We start from the raw sequence: 26,839 nt of genomic DNA on the forward strand, positions 1-26,839 counted from the left end.
AAAAAGTTGTTTGAAATTGAAAGATGACCAAACAAGATAAATGAGTGTTGGTTTTAAAAATGGACTTCCTTTAAAGTAGGTATAAAGCACAATGTTCCAGTGAATAAAGTGAGCATTATTATGTTCCTAGAATGGCTCCAGAACTTCAGCTCTTGTTCTGTAATAAGAAACAAGATGTTATAAAACATCTGTGTTCTGACAGAAAGTTTTGTCTGAGAGGAGAGAAGCTGCAGCAGCAGTGGGAGGGAAGCAGTGGCAGTGCAGAGCTCCAGGGAAGCTCCTTGCCCTCCTGAACACAGCACATGTAGAGATCCTGGAGAACAACCCCAAATTTCTTAAGTGTGTGGCATCTAATAAAGTGCTCCTGACATTTCCTTCTTACTCTGATGGGAAAATGCAGCTGAAACAGGCTCAGAAATCTTTCATTTAACATGTCAGTGCACATTTAGTTACCCTGACCGACACTCCTGCAGTCTGAGCAGCAGAAAAATGGCTTTGAAATCCAGCAGGATTTCATCCTGGGTTAGTACTGCATGAACCAGGCCCTTGATTTGGGGGCAGGTATAACCACGAGGTAACACAGGAATAAAACTCTCAGTCTGTCTATGGAAATCTCATTCCCTTCCATAATCTCTGTGTCTGTGGGACTGATTGTGAAGCTGAAAGCTTGCTCATTGTCTGCAGGAGAATTAGCACCCAGTTAATCACGTTAATGGCTTTATATAAAATAACATGTTGGATTTTTTTTTATGACAACGGTGTAACATTAGGGAAGAGAAGCAAAGGCATTTGTATTCTGCTTGTGTGTGTGTGTGAATTCAGAAGTCCTGTAGAACATTGGTAGTTTATACAGGACATGTCTAATGAGCAAAAGTAGTTTAATCCTGGCTTCCAGGATAGCCACAGACTATCCATGCCCCTCTGCTCCTGTCACGTTATTGGAAGAGATGGGTGGTCTACCATTTAGGAGAATTATTTCTGTTTTCACAGTCATAATGTGATTATATCTTCTTTCTTTAGCATATACTTAAATGAAATAGGAGATGCAGGGAGAGATGGGATAGAGAGACACAGGGAAAAAAAAAAATCTTCCTGGGATTCTCCTGATGCCATTATAAAGAGCCTAATTGCCTCTGGGCAGAGTCAAAAGGTCCAGAGCTGCTAGACAGTGTATAAATTCTCCCTGAAGAGTTATGATTATTCTCAGCAAATACAGAGCTCAAATGGCTGTTAGATCATCCATGATGACAGCAATCACTAAGGGTAGAGATTCCTTAATGACTAGAATCCCAAATTACCACATTTTTTACATGCTATTCTGAATATTTCTTAATGTTATTTGTGACATAATTAACTTCAGCGTGAGCATGGAAAACCAGAAGCAGTGTGATGTAGTAATAAGAATTTAATATATTATAATTAACATCAAAATTTTATGTATGGGCTTTCTCACCATGTGAATTGAAATTATTTGACATATTTTGGTGTCTGCACCACATCACGTTAAGGACTTGCTCTTGAAACAGCCTTTTGAGACTTTCCTGTGGAGAACACTTCTGTTTCCCTTTGGAAAACTCAGCCTGTGTATACCTATAACACAAGGGGTTTATTTTAGCAGTATCTCAGGAAACCTTGTTAGGCCATGTCTGGATGAAATGGAGCTATCATCTCTCTGCTGCTGTGCTCTGAGCTGCACAGAGGTGCTATTGCTGCTCTTTCACCTTCCCTTCTGAATCAAGGAGGATTTTGGTGCTGCTGCTCTGAGCAAGGGTTCATATTTGAACTGATTGTGTATTTAGGGATATGCTGAATAGAACATGTTATATTCATTTGTTCTTCCTTTGTGTTCTGCTCCTCAGTGACTGGGATGGGTCAAAGGGACCCTCTGGAAGAGCAAGGAAATGTTTTGTTTGCTGTTGGCAACTGAACATCCAAAGCAGAGAGAATTCCAGAGACTCCAATGGGAGGAAAGCAGGAGGAGATATGGGGAGGGTCACAGCAAGGATTTGTGAGTTTCTAGATCAAGCAGAGAGACTGAAAAGAGCAGAGAGTACCAGGTCACAGAAAGGACAGAGAAAACTTACAGAGGGTTAAAGGGGACAGGTTGGAGTTCCCACAATTCATAAACCACTAGTTAATCTGAAAATCAGGAGGCAAGGATGCACCTGTAGAGACAGAATTAACTAAGGAAGAGTTACTTACAAACACTGGCTTCTGCTCTTTCTCCTTAATATCTGTATCTTAATAAATTCTGACCTTTTCTTTGACTGTAAAACTTCTCTGTGTTCTTTGGCAGGATCATGCAGGGGAGGTCCTACACAGATATTTCTCCAGGTGAGCTATTTTGAGTCTCAAGACAGAAGTTTTTTGCTTCTGTGTACTTAATGAAGCACTTCAAACGAATAAAGAACTCCAGAATGTTTATTTGTTTTATAATAAGACTTGAGTTGAGACGATGATGATTTTGTGTCTCACAGGCCTGTCTGTACTGGGTATGTTCTTTCACAGGGCAAATCTCCATTTTCTGTCACTGTCCCCTACCACACCGGAGCCTGGGGAAGTGCAAGCCTCTCCAGAGAGAGCTGGAGCACATCCATGTGGAAACTGCTCAGTAAAATAATGGTCAGTGGGCAGAGAAATGGGTTCTGTGAAGGGGCAGCCCCTGGAAGTTTGTCAGTGATGGAACATGTGGCAGCTACCACAGACATTTATTAGTGGTGTTGAACAAGTCTGGTGCAGTGATTCCTGAGATTTATCCCTGTCTGTTGGGCAGGAAGATGAGGTCCAATTAAGGAAGCTCTAAGTCACCATTAAAATAATATAAAGAACTGGGTAGTAGTGGATGAGAGCTACACATTTTAAATAACTTGCTATTGATTTTGCAAAAATTGATGTCATCAATATGGTGGAAGTCAGCACCATTATAAATTCGGCAAATATTCCTGAAGTAAACAAGGCCACAAAGGACAGACAGAAATCAGTGTATCTGTTTGCAGTGGGAGGAATCATTTTAACAACAGCCAAGTTTCAGGGAGGCCAGAGATGGTTTTTGGAGACAACATGTCGATGGGTGTAATTGCCTTTAAAATAAGTTTTATGCTACTTAAGACTGATTACTGCCAATTTTGTTATTTGTCTAAATTTGCTTGGAAAAAGGCATAAACTCTTTCATATTGAAATTGATAACTCTGGAGCCTTGCAGCTGGCTAACCACATTTCCAATACGTGCAATTCATAATCTGAATATTCAAGTGCTCTCTATATTTCCTTATTGATCCAAATTCCTTTGTAAGTTATCTACAGGATAAAACTCAGCTATTTTACTTTATTCTTTTATAAATTACTGGCAGTAAGAGACAGCTTCTTAGGAGATATGTATATAAGTGTGTAAATATAAATATATATAGTAAAACTGGGAAAGAAATATCATGGTAGAATGCCATGTCCTCGTGGAAGGTGTTATCTATAATTATATAAATAAGCATGGGAGTCTTACCAAGCAAGTGCCACTGCAGTAAGATTCTAAACCTCCCCTAGTGGCCAATCATTTCTAATTTAGAATTCTGCTGCTGCTCACGTTCCTTTTAGGATGGAAATATCCCTGCAGGGCCCATTGCACTGAAGAACTGGGATCTGCTTTATGGCTAAGCAAAAAAGTTGTTTGGATTTTACTGTGTGATGAGCTGGATTCCAGGAAAGGAATGCTCCCACATGGAAGGATCCAGGATGAATTACCAGGGTGAGTCTAGCAGTCACTGAAATTAACCTGTCTTTGCCCAGCCAGCTGTAAGTACAAAAGGGCAAAAGGATTTTGAGGCAATCTCAAGCAAGGATTTTCCTGTGGCAAGACACAGAAACAGGACAGATAGACAGAATAAAGAGTGAGTCTTCACATTTCCCAAGCTTTCCTCTCTGCTTTTGTTAAGCTCACTAAATCAAGGCCAGCTCCTTGCCCTCCATGCAGATAAAAAAAGCTGGGACAAGGCAGAGTGTGGGAGAGACCCGACCCACTCCAAATGGCCCAGGCTGTCAAAAGTGTCCCCTTGTCCTGGAAACAGGGGATGGTGCTGGGATGCAGAGGTTCTGTGAGTATTGGCTAAAGGAATTTGTGATTCTTACTTCAGTCTCATTTCGGAACCAGAAATCAAGTCTCAAATGGACTTTGAGGAAGATGGTGGATGATTATCTTTTTAACTTACCAAGGGAATACCAAAGACTGATTTGTGACTGCTCATGACTGTAGGAGTGATACATCTCTCCATAACATAATTTTCCCCATGAAAATGTCCTATATCACTTTAATTGCCAATCACGGTGAAATGAGAGACAGTAAATTATTTGCATAGTCTGCTGAAATGGTAAATTGCAGGAACCAAGGGCCCCATACAGAAATGCTTAAATCACAGAATCATACATTCACAGAGTGGTTTGGGTTGGAAGGGATCTCAAAGCTCCATTCCCACCCCAGCCATGGGCAGGGACAGCTCCCAGTGTCCCAGGTGCTCCCAGCCCCAATGTCCAGCCTGGCCTTGGGCACTGCCAGGGATCCAGGGGCAGCCCCAGCTGCTCTGGGCACCCTGTGCCAGGGCCTGCCCACCCTGCCAGGGAACAATTCCTGCCCAAGATCCCATCCAGCCCTGCCCTCTGCCACTGGCAGCCATTCCCTGTCCTTGCACTACATCCTCTTGTAAAAAGTTCCTCTCCAGCTTTCATGTTTAAATCTTCTCTAAGGTTAACTTAACTTAAACTAGTTCCATGAGGCATCTGCGTGTTTTCTCTGATTATGATAGAATTATTACATTATATGTCAGCATGGAAGAGATTATTTTACTTCTAACATATATTTTTGCCACCCAAAGAGCACTGACTTAGCTTTTTTTACAGCACAAAATCTATATGCTGGTTTATGAGCAATAGATACAATAATAAGCCCCACTTCTGACTCTAAAGACCCGCAGATCTAAAATCCTTTTCTATATAATAGTTATCCACAGTGGTAGACACTAAGAAGAATAAGGTCATACTTAGCTAAGGTTTATGAGTGCAATTTCCTATCTAAATGAGAAAGCATTTCCATTTGAAGGCAAGGGGGTATTATTATGGACTCTCTTACTGTTTTTCCTACTTGCTATTATAGGCACTCTTCAGCTAATGCTTCCAGTGCATTCACTTACAAATGCAGCTCAGGTCTGCAAAACATCAAAGCCATAATGACACAATCTTTTTGAAGTCTTTTATCAAGCTGCTGAGGTTGACCTATTTAATTGTGCAGCCTAAGATGATCTGGATTGCCTGGAAGAACACATCCATGCTCCTGGGGGTTTGATTTGTGCCCTGTAACAGTTTACACAAGGTCACAGCCTTGGCAGGAGTAACCTAGTATTGCTCATTTGAATTAGAGACAGTGGTCATAGTTCCAGTAGCTCGGGATCTCTTAGCCCTCCAGAGAAAGCAAACAGATTAATTGCACGTGGTTTTCCTTGCTGACATGTTTTGGAGTGTCCAGGACTTTACCAAAGGGCTACAGTGCAACTCACAAGTGATATTTGTGCCCATGATGAGTGCTCATAGAGCTGGTACCAGAAAGCAGCTTCCTGCCATGGCCTCTGGCAGAAAAGTACTTTTGTTTATAATTTTACAAAATGTAAGTTTAATATGACTTTTTCCAGAAGCAGTTTGTTTATTTTCATGCAACAGTTTGCAGTGTGATCAAAGCATGAGGAGGATTTGTATCTGAAGCCCGTGCAGCATCCCAAAGGGCTGTAGCCACAATCAAGTTTTAGGGTCTACAGTTTGTCACTTCAAATCAAACTGAACTTGGATGTCTGCCGGAGCTTTGATCTCAGTCAAATTGTGGTTCTCTGCAATCCTTCAGGGATATTTCACAAAGATTAAGCATATCAGAATTCACAAAATTAGAGCAGATTTTATCAGAATTAACAAACCCAGTGCAGAGTTCTCTGAATGGAACTGAAGGCATGAGAATCATCTTCTTGAGCTGCTGACAGGAAGAAAATTGATCTCAGTCTATCTTTACAGTCGAGAGCAGAGTCAAATGCCTGATAGATTGGGTACATTGGCAACATACATCATTGCTCAACTGATTTTTTTTTTCTTTTTAATGAATATAGCGTTCAAGGAAAGTGCAGGGATTTATAGCCCTTATTCATCATCTCGAATTTTAGCCAGGTTCAGCACAGAACAGAGGATACTCACAGCCATCTGATGGCTATTGAAGTGAACTGAATCACTGGTCACAGAATACCCACAGCCCCAAAATCTCATTAGAACAGCTTGGACAGACACATACAGAGCGATACAGTGGAGTCCAGAGATGACAAAGATGGTTTTTGTGATTTGTCAGATGTAATTGTCTGCAGTGAATTTGTATGCATTTTTCAAAAGATTTGCAACAGTTTAGCAAACTTGGAAAGGAACAATAAAAGCCAGATGTGGATAAAAGCTGGCTTAGAGGGACAGAACAATCCTTTACACTTTTGGCTATTGTGGCAAGAAAGAAAGAAAAACTTTCCCCACAATAAAGCATAAAATACTTGGAGTGATGGTCTGACTTAATAATGGCAAAATTATTAATTCAGTCTTGAAAATACTTTGATGTGTAACTTTACAAATCAAAATAATCCACTGAGCTTCTAGACACCACTTTTGCAAGTGGGGTCTAATACATGTAAGATTAATGTGTGTATTAATAATTTTTCTTATATTATTTTTTCTATTCCCCATATAGTTTACCTGCATGTATGTGTATTTGTGTATTTTTAATTGGAATTAATTCACCACAGACTCTCATTACTTTATTTCAGAGCATATTCCTCAGACATTTGTGTTTTAAGGTGAAGGTTACACTACAGTGCCTCTCTATATTGGCCTAACCAGTGTTTGCCAAAGGGTGTTCTCTTATAAACCGAGGGAAATCACAGGAAAACGGAGCCTTGACTTCCAGGAACAGAAGATGAATGTGGAGGACCCAAATGAGGTTTACATTGATCTGGCAGAACATGAAATCAAAGGTAAGGACAGAAAATGAAGTGAGGAGGGTAGTTGTTCTGAACTTTGCAGGCTGTGATTAAATTGTTATTGAGCACTGGAGCAGGATGCCCAGAGAGGCTGTGGAATCTCCACCCCTGGAGTTACCCAGCTGTGACTGGACACAGCCCTGAGCTCTGGGGCTTCCACGATGCTGCTCTGAGCAAGCAGGGCTGGACTGTGAAGGCACTGGAAGTCCCTGCCAGCCTCCTTTATGATTTTATGGAATGCAGTGTCTGTCTGAACTAAGATTCCCAGGGACCCAACGTTAGCATTGTTGGCACTTTAGACCTGCACTGGTTTCCATTTCTGCGGCTCAGCTTTAGGAGGTCCCATGTTCCACTGAACTCTGAACAGTGTGTATCCATAGTTTATACAAAAATCTTTCCTAGAGCTCGGGTTTTTCACTGTGAGGATCAATTTTAACGATTGCTGTGTTCAGACCAGCACCCCTCAGTGCTGTATCCTAGAGCTGGAAACACTGGGTCCTGCCAGGGGCTGCCTGCTGGCCAAGCAGGAACCCTTGCAGCAGCAGGCAAATTTCACTTGGCTGTGCATGTCTGTGGGTAGATTTAGATGACTCATGTTCAAAGCTGTGTGCAGTCTGCCCTCCTGTCCCACATCCCCCCTGAGGAACGTTTCTCAGTGTGGAAATGGCACAAGCCCAGGTGCAGCACACCCCAGCTGTGCCCCTCTCAAAGGGATGCTCACAGCCCTCTCCAGGGAGCACGGCAGCACCTCCAGCCCAGTGTGACCCCTGGATGCCCTGAGGTCACAGCATCTCCTCACACTGTCAGCTGTCTGTCTCAGGGACATGGTTTATCACCACAGCCACGCTCTTCAGTCAGGAGAACCCTTGACAGAAGGAGTTACTCCCCAGAGAAGGGACAGTTTACTTTTAGCTGCTGCTCTCCTGGGGCTGCCTCCCTCCTGGGGCATTCCCAGCTTACAGACAGAGTGGAGCTGGTAACAGTAAGGAGAATGCCTGCTCTGCAACAGTTCATTTGAATCTCCTGTTCTTCCCAGTGATCTTCCTGTAATGATCTAAATAGTGAAGAGTGTGTTGCTGCTGCTTGGAACAGAGGGAAGATCAAAGGTCTGTGTATCTGCAGTTTTTGTCTACTTAGTGAGGTGGATGGGTATCAAGGCAAGGACAGCAAGTGCCAAGAAGAGAGAGAAAAGCTGTAACTAAAACAAAATCAGTAACAAATTCACAAAAGTCTGAATTCACTGTTTCAGTCCTTTGTTGTTTAAAGAAAAAACAAAAATGACAAAAGCCAAGACTCCTCTGAGATCTTTAGAAAACCAGTGGGGGGAAGTGCAGGATGATTTTAGGGGCCAGAGGTGTTCTGCACATTTTAAAAGCAGGTGCACTTGGTAATCTAGTAAGAGGCTAATGCCTGCATTTTATCATTTCATTCAGACACTCAAGGCATGTGTATCTATCCTCTCCCTATTCATATGCAAGCAATTTAACTTCAGGTGAATTGTGAATGATTCTGAAGGCCAAGGACTAATACAGCCCTTAATTCTGCCCTTTTTGGTGTAGCACATAGCCAGACTCTCTGTTTATTTCCACTGTGGAAATTGTGGGGCTGCAGCATTCTGACCTCGTGCATTGTCTCTCCCAGGGATCTCATTTTGACTGCTGCCTTGATGTTTCAGACAATCCCGGATTTCTGTTTGAAGCAGATAGAATTTTGAGGTTTTTGTTAAGAAAGCACACTTTTCATCAGGACCCAAAGGACAGAGGGAGTTTTTTGGTTTTTATTTATTCCTTCTTTCAGATCCAGTGAGTGAACAGAAACGAATTTCTCGTGTGACTGTTGATTCCTAAATGTTAAGTATTCGTGTTGAGACACCTTTTGCAGTTTTCTGCTTTGACAGCTGGCTTCTGAGCACCCTGCTCATGCCATGGAAAAAACTTCATATTGATATTGCACTTGATGGCTGTGGTTTGTGATATCTCCTGTCCAGCTGGATCCATCACACAGGATTGTATCCCTGCTCAAGCCCTGTCAGCTCAGAGGAACATCAGACTTTCTGTCCATTCTTGTTTCAGCAGCAGATCTCCATGATGGTTTTCTACTTTATTACTTTGGAGAGCCAAAATCCAGTTACTCTTTGGTTGCTTGGTGAATGATTTTATCCAAGATACCATTAATAATAGCTAAAGTCAAAGTGAATCGAGTGTATTCCCTGTTGAACCTCTGTTAAAGATAGAAGGTTAAAGCAAGGTGCAGAGGACATTTTCATTTTGTGAGAGAATTAAACAGGTTATCTGCAGTCCCTCTTCCTTTATTTTTCTATATCTTTAGACTTTAAAGTGAATAAGCCAAGCTTGGTTCTCAGATGGGTGGTGTAGGAGGTCAGAGATGGCTTTTAGCTAAAAGCATGATGTATTTTGTGATGACTTTTATGAAGAGTTTTTGCTTATTTCTTTCCAGCCAGAGGAGACTGAGCTGGCTAGGCAGTTCAGAAAATTATTCTGAAAGAATAAAGTTTTGTGGACTGTTCCCAGATGGTTGCAAGTGTCCCAAGTGGCAAATATTCAGGATGCTTCTTTTTGCTGATAAGTCTGTATTTTTGTTCTGACTTTTATAAGCTATCACAGTAGCCACTCATCAGTGAGGTTTTTGCAACATCCAAATAAAGCACAGATGTGTTTTAATCCCTTTTGTAAGGATAGGGACTGAAAGGTTTAATCAACATGCAGAAGATCACAAGGGAAATCAGAACTAAAACCTGAAAGGTAACCCAGACTCCTGTCTAAAGACTCCAAGCACAAGATCTCTTCACTTCAGTCTCTCTCCTCTGTAATTATGAGGTGGGAAATCCCAGAACGATGCCAAATCCTATTTGAAGTATTTTAAAAAGTAAAACACATTCTGAAGAACACTTTGCATATCCCTAAATCTCCACAACAAATCGTTGAGGTGAAATTTCCTAAAATATTTGTGTGAAACTCCAGGCTCTGCAGAAGCCAGTAAAAATATCCACCCTGAAGTCAATGTACCATTATAGATAAAGCAAATGATAAAGGTTTTCATCCTCTTCAAGATGGTTGCAACATGCTTCACAAGGGAGAGAAAGTGGCTGGTGGCTCCAGACAGAGAGGAGACATTTATTTCAAGTCACAAGAGCCAAGAAACTGCAAGTCCAAAGCCCAGTGGGATATTCTTTCATCCTAACTGCTTGTGCAGTGCCTGTCTGCAGCTCCCAGCGACCTTGGGTCTCTCAGTGGGGCTCTTCTGGCTGGCAGCAGCAAGAGACAGAGTTTGTAGAAAAATGTAACCAAAATAAAAAAGAAAACAACCAAAAAACCCAACCAATACAAAACAAAGAGGGTAAGAAGAAATCTATTTCTTCCTTTAAAGCTCAGGGACATGAAAATTTCTGAAAAACATGCCACATTTGAAAAATTTTATTAGGGAATGAGGTTGTTTTGCAGATTAAGGGATGCAAGATGATAAACTAGTGATACATTTCAACAGCAATGAATTTTTGGGTGAGAAAAGACAAAAACAAATTAGTGCTGATGACATTAACACTTCAACTGAACACAGTGCTCCACGAGTCATGTAATTGCTCTGCCACATTTTAGCCCTGGCAATTTAAAAGGCTAAAGTTTCGCTTTAACTAAGATTTTGAATCTAAGGAGAAACTACAGAAAAGACATTCAAAGATTTAAATTCACTGTGAGTGCTGTTGGCTGCATGCTGGATTTTGAGGATTTTCTGCTTTATATCAAGCTAGCAAAAATTCTATCAAAAACTTTTCCTTTCCTAAAGAAAAAAAAAAGAAAAAGAAAAAAAAAAAAAAAGGCAGATTGTTTCCTAGCAGAGCATAAAAGAGGGATTGCTGTGTTTTCTATTAGAGCCACCAAAACAGGTTGCACAGAGGACAGTAAATTTTGTTCATGCTGTGCAGACATTTTGAACCAGATGACAAGTCCCACAGCTTGGATTCTCTGGAAGGTGAGATTTCAGTGGCTCCAAACGAAAATGAAAAAGCAAGATTGAGGGACACCATAGTGAAAGCCACTTGGATGAGTGACAAACACAAATCAATCAGGTTTATTATGCCCTGCTTCTCCTGTGGAATCCTGGGGCTGGGAAGGCAGGGTGCATGACAGGTATATCCAAAAGTGTCAACAAATCTACTGCCTTCAGCTCTGCTGTGTGCTGCCACCCAACACAGGCATTGCCAGCACAGGAATAGCCTGTCTGCATCATTGGTGGCACATTCTGGGAAAGCAAAGGCACTGCCCTGGCACATCTCCCTTCATCTTCCTCTGATTGCACCATATGGTGGTGGCGTTTTAATTCTGTATTTAAATGCGGCATTTGTTGTCTCTGCCCCATCATCCCGACCCCCTTGTGAAGTTTCTGGTTGGTGAGGAGGAGGATGGGCTTGGGAAGGAAGGTGGGGGTGATTAGCAGTGTCCTCAGTGAGCAGGGCATGAGGAGCACAAACACGAAGGATCAGGTGGGGAGATGCAAAGAAAGCAGCAAGAGGTAGATTTTTTCCTAGAGAAACAGGTGGAGATAAGCAGAGTGGGGAAAGGTGGAAGGCTGGGTTCCTGGAACATCAAAAGTGACTGAAGAAGGGGCAGTGGGAGGACTCTTTTGTGCCTGCAGTGCAGAGGCCGTGAGGGCTGGGAGCTGCCAGGGGGAAAACAGGACAGAAAATGCAGCCAGGCATCGCCTGAAGGTCAGCTCAGCCTTGGACACTGCTCTGTGGAATTCAACAAAACCTCCCTTTAAAGGAAGAGAGGGAGAAAAAGCATCATTACAGGGGCTCCTCAAAGCTGGGTAACTATTTGAAGAGCCATCCATGGATTTATTTGTAAAGAGAGATGTTAGAGCAAGGAGTGGGGATATTCTGCTGGCACCTGATACAGGAGCAGCAATCAGTGCCTGTCATGTAACTGCTCTGTGCAAGAGCACCAGGAACCAGGGCAGAAATGGAGTCAGAGCACAGGGACTCGTTCAGGGGCAGTTTCCTCACCTCTCTTCACAGATCTCTGCTCAGTGACCAAGTTACACTAGTGGGCTGTTCTTTAAATGCATTCTTTTTTAGCCCTCAACCTCTTTTTCATTACACAGCCACATAAAAACAGATAAATTAAGACTTACTTCTTCAGTGAGAGACACACAAATAATGCTCTTGTTGTTGTTGTTGTGATTGTTGAAGTTTTACATAAAGAACTTCTCACCCCAATGGACAGCTGCACCTGGAGTCTGGATTTTATTCAAACCAGCATGAGTCAACATTAAAAGTAGCAGGAACAAATGTTCCCAGGATATCCTTATATTTTAAGGCAGAAGGAACCTCAAGAAGAACATTAGGTTTGATAATTTGTCCAAAATCTTGTATATATGACAGAATATTCTACAACTCTTGGCTCTGTGTTGGAAGAATCTCTGGACCATAATTTGGACTTCTCTTTAGACAGGCAGCACAAGTTCATTTGTTAGCTCTGGATGTGAGTCAGGTTGTTTCTGCTGGGTTTGTTGGAGCAGGGAATGTTCTTTAGAGGAGCACATATGTTTTTTTACTGTGAGGTATTTTCTGTCACTTCAAAAATGTGTTCCTTGCACACCCTCTTAGTCTTTCATTCCAGCCATTGGTAGAGGAACCAATAACTCTGCTGGGTTTCAGCCAGTGTGGTGAATTTAATTTTCCAGCACTGGACTGTCATTGCAGAGTTTCAAGGTAGTGTAACATTTCACAAAATCAAGCTGTTTATTATCTAGCAGAAATGAAAGAGCTTTGCTTTTCTTTATTCTCTTTTTTTTTTTCTCCACTTTGTACCAAGTGATAGTATAAATCACATTTTGTACTTATTTCAGGAATGCTTGTTTGTTGTCCTGTGATGCTAAATAAATCTCCAAACATTAACTGTCCCTAAAATATCTGGGGGGGTGGCTTCTGCTTAGAATATAGACTTAGTCAGCCCCATGGTGGGCAAATAATCTTTTTGTTATATGGTGAATCTGCAGGTCCTTCACTACAAAAGATCTCCTAAAGCACCAGGACCAATCCTTTAAGTTGAGAAACAGTATATCAATAAAGGTCAGTGTGACAATGTGATTTATTGAAATACTGTGCTGCTCCTAGCAGTTAGTATTTTATATTATATGATACACAGCAGGCGTTTTTATTCGTATTTGGGTTCCCCACTGAAACCTTGTTCAACCTGTTTTATTATTTATTGTTGCCTTTTAGAGGTGAAAGAAACCAATTTATTTGGCTTTCATAACCATTCCTAACAGGTACAAAGAGGTTAAGGACTAACAGGAAAAATCAATTGGTTAATAAAATAGTTAATTGACTAAATGCTCCTTCCAGGAGGCCCTGACTGCAGACTGTGCAGAACCAAGGGAGCTTGCTTTAATTACAATGGCATCTCACTGCATAAAAGCCTTCACTGCAGACAAGGGTTTCAGACCTGAGAGAGCTTGTTCTGTTTGTATGATTTACACATGGAGCAAACCTAGCTACCATAACTAATATTTTTCACAGTTTTTAGTATCTACTTTTCCCTTTTATGGTCAGGACAGATGGCAAAATGACAAGGAAACTGAAAGATCAGTCAACATTTTCATTGTAGATCTGGAAAGATTTTTAAGATAAATGTATAAAACACTGACAGACAAATACTTCCCAATTCTGCCTTGTTCTGCTGGACTGTCTGGCAGGATTGTTTAAATTGGTTTTATGGTTCTGTTAGTTATGAAATCCAGGATTTTTAAAAGGCACAGGGAGGTGGGGAGTGACTCACTCTCTTTAACCACTTCTGAATTCCTAGGAGAACATCCAAAATTGGTTTTGGGCACGGTAATGCCAGGCTCTGAATGCCTCTCAGAAAAATACCCAATGTCTTCAGCTTGTTTTGATGGGCCATAGCCACCACCCAGTGGGAACCTGAGCTCCCCATATTTCCCTGCCATGTTTAATGTGCTTATAAGCACATTTTAAACAGTGATGCCTAAGGGGTAACATTAAAAGCTCAAAAGATACTTTAGAGTAGGGACAGTCACTTTTTAGATATACACATTGCATTGTACAGTATTTTAAATGTTTAAAAAACAGTAATCAAATGAGTTAAATTAAATAAATAATTAAATAATAATTAAAAATAAGGAAAAAAAAAAAAAAAGTTGCTTGTGCATTTCCTGCCCCAAGAGGCAGAGCAAGGTAACGTGGGATCTGAATGTGATCCTTTCCTTGGCTTGCCCTCCCCATCCCTCAGCCCTGGAATCAGGAATCTGCCAGGGCATAAAACATTTCAGTGGTGAGTGATGAGGTTGCCTGACTGAACACTGAGAGGAACAGCACATGATGAGGCTCACAAGGTTGCACAAGATTTGGGGTCAGTGAATAATCACAATAACTGAGGTGACACTCCAATAATGTCTGCAGAGGTACAAGAGGGTCACTGATTGATTAACAAGCCACTTGGGGGACAGAAGAGAGCAGTTTGAAATATGTTTGGATCAGGATATGCACAAACTATTTACATTTTTCATCCTTATATATTACCCCTGGTTTTCTTCCTGTGATGGAATGCCCACTCTGTCATGCATTTTTTCCTGTATCCTTTCAAATTTTTCCTGCCATGAGGGTTGCTTTCCTTGTCTGAATGGTGGAGTATTTGAAATAACTTGAGCAGATTAACACCTGGTTCTGGCAGCACCTCTGTTGTTCTCACACGCCATGGCAAGGCCAGGACAGGAGTAGCTGAGCCATCTCTTGCTCTCCTCCCTGTGACCAGCACCGTGGCTGGGATTCAGAGGGGAAGCTGATGTTCACTCCTGCTGAGCACCACCAGTCTTAGAGACACCAGGGGAAATGCAGCACTCAGCCCTGGTAATGCTGGCAACACAATCTTCTGGGCCAATTTGACATTTAATTTAAAATATTGACATTATTGTATATCCTCTTATCAACAAAATGCCTCTTGAGGGCGAATATCCTTTATTCCAGCCCCAAAATGGGGTCCTGCTTTACGAGGGTCACAGCTGCCCAGCCCAGTTACTCACAGTGACATTTCACAGCTCCCACGTCCCCGCTGCCCTCCCCAGGGTGAGCTCACAGAGCCTGTCAACCCCCTCCAGATTTAATTGGAATGTCTTAAAAGCAAACCTCGTGTTTTCAAGGAGGGGAGTTGTGCTGAGTGCTGCCTTTGGCTGGACAGAACAAGTGGCACAGGTTGATAAAGGACACGGCGAGCAGGGCTGGGTGCAGCACGACCTTCAGCGCTGCCTCGCGTGACATTCAGACAGGAGAGACAGTCAAACTCCTGAGGTTAAAAGAAAGGGGACTTTGATTAACAGCAAAGTAATGCATTGAAATTCCAAATTATGTAGGAGTCTGTCCAGGCTACAATTTGTCTTGTTTGTTTTTAATTTTAGATTCAATGTCAATGCAAGAGTTTTAACTCTCTGGTTACGGCTCTTTATGCATATAATTCTCTAATGTAATTGTGATATAATCCTCAATTTTATTAGGAGTCAAGTTAAAAGGTAGCAACGTGTTATTCAGAATATCACCTTCACTGGCAATTTGAGCAAGTATCATGGCCTGGGAGCTGCTTTTCTGGGAGATTAGATCTGCCTCTGCTGTTGGGAGCACCTTCAGGACGGAAAGGTGACACAAACACTAAATGTTAAACCATTGCTGAGGCTCCTGAGTCAGAACATCTGATCTGCACAGCCCAGATGGGAGGTTTATCTCAAAGCATCAAGCTCTGAACTGCAGGCTGAGCTTTTCCCTCTGCTGTGGGAGCAGGGAGCTGCAGATGGGGCAGGTAACTCCTGGAGCTGTCACAGCAGAGTGTGACAGAGCTGCACGTCCCCCTCAGCTCCACAGGGCCACCAGCGTCACACCCAGCGCTTCCACGGGCTCTGCTCCTCTAACAAGGACAAGAAATCAATTCTGATTTTAATTTTACTGCTCCAAAAGGCCCTGCCACAAACAGCTGGTAAAAGGTTTTCTGAAAAGTGTTGTTCACATCCTTCGTTATGAAAATTGAAATCATGGCAGGCTCTGCTGGGCATGGTCCTTTGTTGTACTCCAGTTACCCTGGCCCAAAGAGCTGCAAACAGTGCTGGCTTGAGATGTTAAACACCAAAATCTTTCTTTTTTTCCAGTGGCTTCCTTGTCCACAAAATCCATGCACTGACATTCTAGGACATGGTACTGAGGGAGCTGCTTCATTCAATTTTGATCCCAAACAAACAGCTTGAGATTCCACTTTGGATAATTGGGCTTTACCTGTATTTTAAACAAAAATCCTTCTCCTTTTATAAACTGCTTGAGTTGGGAGACATGCAGAGCTTTTGCTGAAAGAAATGCATTAATCCTTTTAAGTTTGATAAAAGGCTCCTTTATACCACGCTCTATAGCTTCCTGCTGTGGGACCACATTTGTGTAGAATCTCCATTTGTGGGGAAAGAAAGATATAGACTCCTTCTAATGGTTTGAAAGAAAGACTGATAAGGGAAAGTGCTACACACCTGGACTTAAAATTGAACAAGATCCAGAGGACGTTTATTGCATTAATTGGAGTTAATGGACACGGTCTGTCCCTTTCCTTTTTATTCCACAGGTGTGCCTCCAGGATCTGCAGGTGTTCAGCCTTTCTTTGGGTCGGACAGTGCAAGGCACTGCAATAATCTGCTGCCAAAAAGCAAAAAAAAATGCCTGGTCCCTTTTGTTTCAAAGCCAAACTGGCCTGGATTTATTTTGGCATTTCTGGTATTTTGTTATTATGACCAGACCAGTGCTGGGCATTGCTGGGCAAGCTGACATTCAATATTCCTGACTCACTGTATCCCACACATCAATAGTGATGGTGTCAAGCCTTCTAGATTACTAGATTATTGCTTTCCATTCATAAATATTATTATTATTATTATTATTATTATTATTATATTTTATTTTATTTTATTTTATTTTATTTTATTTTATTTTATTTTATTTTATTTTATTTTATTTTATTTTATTTCTCTGTCTCTTTTGGTTTAGAATACTCCACTTTTACCAACCAGTGGAGTAAAATATTTTGATTTTCACTTTAGACAAGATGTGTGCAGAAGCTACAGTAAAACATGGGACAGATCTTCCAGGCACAGAAACCTCTGTGTGTTGAGCTTGTATCTGCACCCAAATTCAGTCCAGTTAAGCCTGGTTCCCAAAAACAATGCAAGCCAACCTTTAACAGATAAGTTACATTTTACATTATGAATTGATCTAATAGAAACAACAAAAGCTGTTGTTGTAGCACAAGCAGGGAATGAGGTCCCTGTTCTTTGTTGTAGAGCATTAGGGAGCGCATAAAAAATGCCAAGGAAAAGGTCAAGGAGTGAAGTGTTGGGAAATGTGCTGGCCAAAATGTCCTCTCCATCAAACAAGCTGAACCCAAGCAGGTGCCTGCTCTGCCTTGTACAGAGCTGGTGCAGCCTCTGCTCCAGCCTCCTGCTGCTCAACAGGAAAAAACACCCCTGTCCATCCCATCTTCTTCCATCAATTTTGTGCAATCTTTTGGAACAAGCTCCATCCAGTTTTGTTAATTTTTCTGCTGCTTACAGCTCATACAAGGTATCTAAAAATCTCTTCTCAACTGTATCCTGAGGCAGGAGATCATCTCTGAAGGCTTCCCAAACACATCACGTGTGTGTTCCTGTGCCACCAGCACTGTCAAACCTCAGCCTCACACACACAGAACGTGCAGCCACCTCACAAAGTATTGTCCCCTGTAACCCAGTTTGGCCAAAATGACACCTGGTCTGGCAAATCCTCTTGACTGAAGCTTAGAGTTGTAGAGAAAGTCAGTGTTTTTCTGTATAAAGATATTCAATTTATTGTATTCTAGGTAAGTATGGTATTATGAGCACAGTCTCACCCCCCATCAAACAGTTCCATAGCATTATTTATGAAAAAAAGGGAGCTGTGACTTCATAAGGAAACAAACAGACAAATAACAAGATGTTCATGCACTGGGGGATGGCTGGCACAATAATTAAATCAGAAACCTCTGAGGACCAAAATAGATTTTTTTATGTCCATTTGGGGAATAGCTGGTATCTCAGAATGCCCCAGGAAAATGAGCTGCTACCAGCTTCCACATGTGGTTTGGGTTCTGTTTCTTCTGCTGAAGTCTGTGAAAAAATTATCAAACAGTATGGAAAAAATTAATTTTTTTAGATGGCAATCTCATATGGGCTACATCCTGTTGGAAAAGTATTATGTCAAACAACAAAAAGTGATGGTTTAGGTGTTTGAAGAAGGCAGGAGAAGCATTCCTGACAGGCAGTATCAAAGTATCTGTCCAAGAATTTATAGTTTTAAGGAACCCTGCAGGTAGATCTTTAAATGCAGAGGAATCTGCATTTTGGGCATCTTCAGATGGCCTCAGATGCTCTGGAAGGATACAGAAGGTGTCACCCCCTTCATGAGGTGAAATTTCACAGAAATACCACAGAAGTGTCTCATCATACATTGGAACCAGATGAAGCATGAATATTCATAGGGACCATTTTAAAAACACCTCCAACTCACCAGAACTCCCTGGGATGTACCCAAAAAAAAGGTGTGGCCTCCTGCCTTTAGGAGAAATGTCCTTTCTCCACAGATATTAATCACACTGACTTATGTTGTTTTGAGTGTTGAATTCAGCCCTCCTTAGCAGCACAAATAAATTCAGTCCTTGAAGGTGAAGCTAACAGACTGATGGCCTTATCACTGAGATTGCAAAGTTCTGGCTGGAGCTGCTCTGAACCTTTTCCCTTTAAACCTTTTCAGTTGAAAATGTGACTTCAAACAAAATAAAACTAAAATTACGCATGAAAAAGTCCATTTTGTCAAAATGTGATCCATGAGGGAAAGTGAACGAATTTCAAAACCAATAAGCTGGCTTGGTGTTTAAAGGGGTTTTTAATTATTAAAACCTTGCGGGATATACATTTTTGCACCATTCATTGAACTGTGGGTGCAATTTATTTAATAGGCACACATTTTACCAGGCAACTTACGCCACCAGAAAAGGATTTCAAGCCTCAGCCAAGTGGAAAATCTATCCCAAGGTATCTCTGTTGCCTAGTAAAAGTAGGAAATTTAAACAGTCGAGATACAAGCTGACTGTGAAAGCACCTACCACTAATGTAAAGCTATGCAGTTCTTAAATGATGCTGACAACCCTCACAAACCTTTAAATAGCCATTTCCAAGCTGGCAGATCTAAATTGCAGGAAAACAAAGTAATCACTCAAGGAATTCTTTGCAAATTAAAACAGTTCCTTCTTGTTGCTTTGTGTTCTGGAGCTTCACAAACAATAATACAGCATCAGATGCCATTTGCCTATTTCTTTTTCTACCAAGTACTTTTTCCTGCAAAAGTAAATACTCTGCCAAGTAATGAAAAGAAATTGGTGGTGCATAATGCAAAGCCTAAACAAGAACGGTACATTTTACAGCTGATTCAAGAAATAAATGATATATTTGCGCATATCTTATTTTTATGCAAGATGAGACAAGAAGTTACTTCTTCTATCACTTCTGGCCCGCTGTAACTGCCTGAATGACACCTTTGTTGGGTTTGTATTTGTGTAAAAGCCCAGTTCAAGGTCAGTACACCTTGTGAGATATTAACTGTGCTTATAAACGATCCAGAGTTTGTGCTGCCTCTCCACAAAGGGTGATAGACAGAGATCCTCTCCAAAATGGCAAGAGGAGAGTCCCCTGAGAGAAAACATCCCTGCAGACACTTATGCAACCTGGAACTTGAGGCACTTACAAAAATAAGCCCAATCTCTGACACATGCCCAAAGAAAAGCCTACAAACATAGCACTTCATGGTGGGAATGGGGGAGAACAGCATGAGGTGAGATCCCAGAGGGCAAAACACAAATCCAACAGCCCAAGAGCTCCCCAGACTCTTGTCTGGCAAAGAGCCCTGGTGGGAGGTGCCTGGCTCGGAGCAGAGCCCGTCCCCAGGGAGGGATGGTGTCCTCGGACCTCAGCAGGGACATTTCCTTGGCACGGCCAGCGATTCCATCCCTGCTGCTACAGCCACACCAGCACAGATCTGCTGGGGCCTTCCCCCAGCACAGGATTTCACTCCTGGTACAAAGAAGTGAAAGTGTTGCCCAAATAATACACAAATGCTGGAGTGTTTGAATATTTTTTTTGATATTTCTGTGAAGAAGAGGCAATGTTCTGTCCTGCTTTGAGGACCTACTTCCACTTCTTCCTTTCCACAGCTGCTCCCTGGTGCTAAGGTCACAGCACACCAGATGAGCAGAAAAAGACTTCCACATTTATTTAATTTGAATTTTAATAATTTTAGGCTTTGTTTCAAATTTTAAGAGCCTGCCAGAGCTCCAGAAACATTTGGACAATGCTCTGAGGCATAGAGTGGGATTGTTGGGATGTCTGTGCAGGGCCAGGAGTTGGACTGGATGATCCTTTTGGGTCCCTTCCAACTCTGGATATTCTATGAAGATAACACTCCTTTCTGTGAATAACTGGTTACATCTTTGGTTATTTGTATTAATACAGTCACCATTAAAGCTGCAAAGTTAAAAATTGGTTATATATGAGGTGAAAAATTACTTGAGGGGCTGCACAGGTGCTGGGAGCCCTGTCCTGGGGAGACTTCACCTGCCAGTCAGGGCAGGGAAAGCTTCCATGGTTGGGCTGCAAGAGCTGCCCCTTGAATACCCAAGATCTTCATTGAACAAAAGTGTTCTAGGCATTGCAGCATATGGAAAAATAAATCCATAATTTTTAATATATTAAACCACTTTCTGGTTAGGTCCAGTTGTGAGAAGAAAACTGCCAGTGTGAAGTGTTAAAATAGCAATAAGGATAATAAGCAGGAAGTGAGAGGGAAGTATTACATCAGATAAGGGATGCTGGGAGTATTTAAGGGTTTCCAAAACCAATACCCTTCAGGAGCCAGCTCTTATCAAAGTGAACGATCTGGGCTGTAACATCCATGTGCAAATATTCAGTGGATAAAGTAAAATGTACTTTAGCTGTCTAGAGGCTGTACTTTGTGGAGCCTCACAAGTGATGGGCATCCAGTTGTTTCCTGCAAAGACAGAGATGTGTGGATGGATCCTGGCTAGCTCTGTAATTCACTGACACTGGCTGAGCCTGAGCTCAAACAGCAGAGAAAAGCCAGGCATATGGCAGAATTTGGTAACTTTCTCTGAGCTAATGTTTCAGAACATTGGCTATTCCATTCTTGTACTAAGAAAAGGCCCAAGAACTCTGGGCTCTGTGTTATTTTCAAACCCAGTGGGTGGTTGGGCACCTACCCAGCATAACTGCACCAGCTTGGAACAGGAATGTTCCCTGTAAAATCTCTCTCCATGTTAAAGTGACTCCCACTTTCCCTTTCTCCTTTGCATTCCTGGCTGCACTCAGGAGTTTTGTCAGAAAGCTCACCTTGCCAGGAAGATGAAACACAGAGAGCAGGAAGTAGGAGAGGCATTTTATGGCATGGCCTTCAGCCCTTTATTTTTGAAGGGATTCTTCCTGCAATTTCTGTCAGTTTGAGTTAGAAGTGTGTGCTAGTTCTGCCCTTGAGATGTGGTGCAAGTACTGATGATAGCAAATATTCATCTCTGGCAAACATTTCACTGAAATGAGGGACTGACAATTTATTAAAGATAATTTCCAAAGTCACATCCAAATCTCTCCCCATTCATTCAGCAAAACCTGCAGCAGTTTAAGGTAAGTACCAATGCACAAACCCTTTTAGCATTATTGCTCTGTTCACTGGGGGGACACCGTAATGAAACAAATGGATTTTTAAAGACATGCATTACAAAGAACACAATAGCATTGGTGGGGAGGCCTGAAATGGAGGACAGGTTATTAAATTAATAATACCAATAATTGCATCAGCCCCTGTCTCTTGAATGCCTTCCTAATGTGATACAAGATTTGCACTGGGGCTCGGGGCAGCAGTGTCTCTCCATCTCCCATTTGGAGGGCACAGCAGATGTTGCTGGAGGTACTGAGCTTGTTTCTCTTAGAGCTGGGATCCCTGCAGCTGACCTAGGGAGCAACTCAGAGCTCAGCACAGGAAAACCACTCAAGCCTGAACCTAAATCCTCCCACAGGTCTGCCAGTGCAAACCAAATTCCCTGCTGCCACTGCTAAACTGTGATTGACCCCCAGAGCCAGCAGCTTAAAGCCATCCTCTCAGGTATGTATATATTATGATACAGTACATTTCCCTCTGCATTATGATGCAGGAATGACTGTCAGACATTAGGCAAACTACATGCTTGGAAGGTTTTTTTTGGTGGAAATCATGTGCTGGAAATAAATTTGTCCTATTGCAGCTAGTAGTTAAAAATCTGTTATCAGTTTGGAAGAGACAGAAATATGCTTCTGAGAGAATATAGTTCTCCAGATGATGCCAGAAGAACCATTTTAAACTTTTTTTGATAAAGACACTTGCAGAAACCCATGCAGATGATAGTAACAGTGATGATAATCTGGCACAAGAATTGTTTTTCTTATACGGTGACATGTTGCATTTTTTATATGAATGGGGATACAATTTGACATGATCCATTTGGCCATCTTCATTAACAGCCTAGTATGGCAACAGAAAAATGAAACACTGCAAATGTGTAATGAAAGATAAAACAGTAGGTAACTCCTGATAAGCATATTATGGCTCATCCATCTTGAGCAAACCTGAGTTTATGAACTTTTCTTCAGCAGCAGGGGCATAAGTGCTCTGACTAATAATAACAGAAGTTGAGTCCAATTGCTCCCTTCACAGAAGAGATATAATTCAAAATTATCTGAACCAATGAACCTGCTTCACATTGCATTCATTTTCAAAACTACTTTTTGAAAAGCCACATCCTGAACCTGAACATTATCATCTTCAGCCACTAATCTCCATCTCAAAAGCCCGAGCTGAGCATGCAGGACCATCAGTGTAATTATTGTATATTTATTTCTATTGACACTCTCCAGGCTTTTTTCAGCAAGTGGATTTGAGCTAAGTGTGTATTGTCAAGGTTGTTACCTCTCTGGTTACTGAGAGGTGTGTAATGGTCCTTCTCAGAGAAGAACAAAAGAACAATCTCCTTGGTCTCTTGTCCTTGTAAAGGGATACACATCCCCACAGAGCATTTTTTTAAACTGGATTTTCTTGCTGGAGATATAATTAACATGTCACTGAACTGTCCTTGGTGTGTCCCTTGGACTCACAATGCATCACATGAGATAAACTCAGAGTGTCACCTGAATGATTGTGAGGCTGTATTGTGTGACATTTTAAATTGAGAAGGCTGGATATGTGTGGCTGATTTTTTTTTTTTTTTCCTTTGGAAGAAGAAACAAAAATCAATTTACAAGCAGCAAATATTTTCTTTCATAGTGAGGACACCTCTGGCCTTAATTTGGGCAGCTGGCCAGACAGCAGCTACTAGCTGAGATTTATAGCTGCACTTTAATTTCCTTGAGTAGCATGCACACAGATTATCCTGTATGAGCACAGATTCTGCTCCTGTGGGGAGCCATGGTGCAGCTAATTGGGCATGGCATTTGGAGGCAGGAGAGCTGGTCTTCCTTCTGATTCTGGGACTGACTGTCACTTCAGGAAAGGCACTTTGTGTCTGAGTGTCTGAACTAGAGGCAGTAATATCAGTGTGCTTTACCAATAAATGAGCAATTAAAAAGTATTAACATCAAATAACTGTGGCCAGCAAATCCAATGTAGATGCATCATTCCCTGAATACAGCTAATTATTATCCCAGTGTCAGCCTTTGCCTCTTCCCCTCTTCACTTTCATTGGCTTTGTCATTTTCTAGCTGTACTTGGAGGTTCTGACTCAGCTCCTGTTAAACTCAATTTTTAAGTGGATCTGTACAGTAAACCACGTAACACTTTAAAGACATTCTGGGCCAGATGCATTTTCTGTCAGGGCTGATCACAGTCCAGGATTAGGGCCATGCTTGGTGCATTGGAAAACAATGCTCCCTCAAACAATGAAACACTTGTGGGACAAAAATGGCTCTGGGGTGCTTATTGTCTGCTTAACTGCAGAGATTAATGTGATCAAACACTGCTGGTCTTTTATGGATAGATGCAAAATTTAAAAAAAAACAAAAAACAATAGGATGATTGGAATAGAAATAAATATACAGTGGGAATTTTTCATCGAAGAAAGAATGCAATTAGTTAAAAATTTTGGTGCCAGAATAAAAAGACAAAGTGTAAACTGAAGATAGGAGAGAAATTCTGTCCCCCCTGTGGCTTGTGTCTTTAAGAAGATTTTGTTTGTGTAAGTCTCATTTCATTTTCTTCTGTGTCTTATGAACAAGATTCTATTATAGGTCAAAGCCAGTGAATATTGCTTACGGCTTGGGAAACAAGAAAATCAAAGACATAATCATTTATTAGAGCCTTTTAGTGCCATTTCTCATTTGGCTGTTGGTTCTTCAGGCATTCACCACTGTTGGGAGCTTAGTCTTTGCTTTGGGAAGGGCTCACTTGCTTCCTCAGGGTTTCTTTGTGCCTTTTGATTGCACTGGATTTCTTTACAGAAAAAAAAAACAAAACCTCTTGGCCACACTCTGTGCACTGTCTGAAAGAAACTGCAGCTTGACCAGGTACTGTTTGCTTTACCCTTTACAGCCTGTAAGTGAAGAGCATCCCAAAATACCATCTTTACAAGGCTATTCCAACTCTGAATTGGCCTGACTGAAACATTTCCCCACTTGCTGTGCACCAGGAACCTCCTGGATGCTGCTGCAAGAACACAATGAAAGGCAGTTTGGCAAGATGGTTCTCAGCATCTCTGCTGGTGTTTGCCTGGAGAAAACCAAAACTGCCTGCTGGGGTTCTCCTGTCTTGAGATTGTTCCAAAACCTGTGCTTTACTGAGGAGGGTTGATTAAACATTTCCCTAAAAACAACATGTTTGATTTTCACACCAATTCATATCTGAAAGCTGCCCACCTTCCTTTATTTTCCAGGGGTAAGACAAGACTAAATAGTCAACAAGATTTGCTTTTCAAAATATTGTTTCCATTAGGCTGGTGCTATTATCTTAAAATTTCATTGGGAGGGATAAAAGAAAGTAATTTCTGTTGAAATTCAATATTAATGACACTATTAAGCATGATAGATCTGTTTAGATGACAGTGGTTTATATGAGAGGTGGACTGGGCTATCAGTTATCTTTTTACCAGGGTAAATACTGTGATTTCGGAGCTCTGATGAGTGTGGGACACAAGCAGTAGTATTGGAACAATAATAGGGACATTTCAGGGAAGAAAGAAAAACAATTTTATGAGAATCTCAGAGGAAAACCTCAACAATATTCATAACAACTCTCAGTAGAAACTCCTGTGCTGATTCAGTTTGTTGCTGCTATAGTTCCAAAGTTTTATGATGCGATCTGATAAAGTCCCATTACCTCAGTGAGGATTTCAGACACGCTTTACTGGGGAAAATGAGGGAAGAGTGCTGGTGTGGGGGAGCTGTCACATTAGTTGGGTTTTTTTGCCCATACTCTGAGCACTGAAGCCACAAAGAAGTGATCCAATGCCAGAAATAATGCAGCTGTGACAGAGGCCAGTTTCTTGGTCACAAAATATTCTTTGCAGAGAGTCAGTCCTGGCATGATTCAAACCTCCCCTGACCTGTGCACTGCAAAATTACATATATATACAATACATTTTGTTGATTTAAAGTCCAGCTTGCCAGGAACTGCAATCCAGTATTTTCATTGTAATTGTTATATTTTTCTAAACTTCCAAGTGTCGCTGAAAATTAACAGAAACTGGAATAAATGGCTTTGTCAACTGCACAATCCTTAAGTAAGTTTAATGCTCACCACTGCCATTGGTATTCAACATCACTAGATATTTTACCTTGCATAATCACTGATGGACATTGATTTTGTCTTTGCTCTTCACAGCACAGCAGAATTAATGTGAAAGTCAGAGTTAAATGAGTCCCAGTGCTGTCCTCCACTCTGCTGAGAGCTGGTTTCAGATACTGAAGAACTGGCAACCAGCTCGAACCTACAGTGGCTTGGATTGCAACAATTAATGGATATGAATAGTCCTCACAGGGGGGATTCGGGTTACCTTTGAATCAACTTTGGAGGTTACACTCCTGAAGCAGACAACGAGGTTAATGTATGGCACTTTATGAACTGAGTAATTCTCTTCTTTAAATTAAATTAAAAACTTTAGTTCTTTTCCTCTCTGAAAATTATGCCAAGTCACTTGCAAAGGGTTAGCAATGAGAAGTTAAATTATTATAAAGTTTACAGTCAGAAAAATGTACTTAATAGTCTGTTTTTCTACTCTTAACAAAGGGGTTGGCAAAACAATACTTGCTCCTCTATTTGTTTCTCCTCAGTCTAGGGCAGTTTTTCAGGCTTCATTTAGGCCATAATCACATCATACAGCACAAAATCCATGGTGGCTGTGAGGCCAGGGTTGGGCACGTGGATATTGCAGCCAAATACATGGGGAAAAACAAGATCTAACTGAGGGCAACATGGGGGTAACAGCTTTGGGGTCACGCTACACAAGAAGTACACGGGACAAACTTCTGCTTTGCTTCTCTGCTCTGGAGGTGGAAGGATTGGAATTAGACCAGCACAAGTCAAAGCAGAGAGCAGCAATCCTCCTAGGAGTGTTCACAGCTGCTTTGTGGAGAGCACAGGTGTTGGGAGGAAGGGGTTAAACAGAATGGTGACACCCATGTGAGCAGCAGCCAGGGACCCTCTGAGC

The sequence above is a fragment of the Poecile atricapillus genome, chromosome 10 (genome assembly GCF_030490865.1).
Source record: "Poecile atricapillus isolate bPoeAtr1 chromosome 10, bPoeAtr1.hap1, whole genome shotgun sequence".
NCBI lineage: Eukaryota > Metazoa > Chordata > Aves > Passeriformes > Paridae > Poecile > Poecile atricapillus.